Below are 464 nucleotides of genomic sequence, written 5' to 3' on the forward strand. Positions count from 1 at the left end.
AGGTAAGAGAATGGCTTTAGTTTGAATATATCCTTGGAAATTTGGATTGGTAATGTTGGGTAGTGTTTGTAGCAGCAAAGATTTCTAAGGTTTGAAGAGTATGGATGCATACATGCCATTGATCCTTGGTTAGGTGATGGATTTAAGATAAAACGAAAAAAGGGTATGATGTTCTTAACCTTTGAATTCCTAAATGGTGGAAAAAACGTGAGTGTTAATTGATAAATTTATGTGTGGCACCTTGACGATAAAAGCTATGGAGATGTGTTAAGATGCAATCAAAGTCCATGCTACTTTAAAAGGTAAGCATGCAATGTGAATGTATTATGATATCTTAAAATCGGCTAGGAGAAATGCTTATGCTAGTTAGAAATGTTAAAGTTGCTTGCTAAGTTGTTTGAAAGAAATAAGGAGGAATAATGTGGCTGGAAGATTGGGAAACAAAGCATTGAAAGTTAGATAGA

The sequence above is a fragment of the Theobroma umbraticum genome, unplaced genomic scaffold (genome assembly GCF_002168275.2).
Source record: "Theobroma umbraticum cultivar Fairchild unplaced genomic scaffold, ASM216827v3 scaffold_34.0, whole genome shotgun sequence".
Lineage (NCBI taxonomy): Eukaryota > Viridiplantae > Streptophyta > Magnoliopsida > Malvales > Malvaceae > Theobroma > Theobroma umbraticum.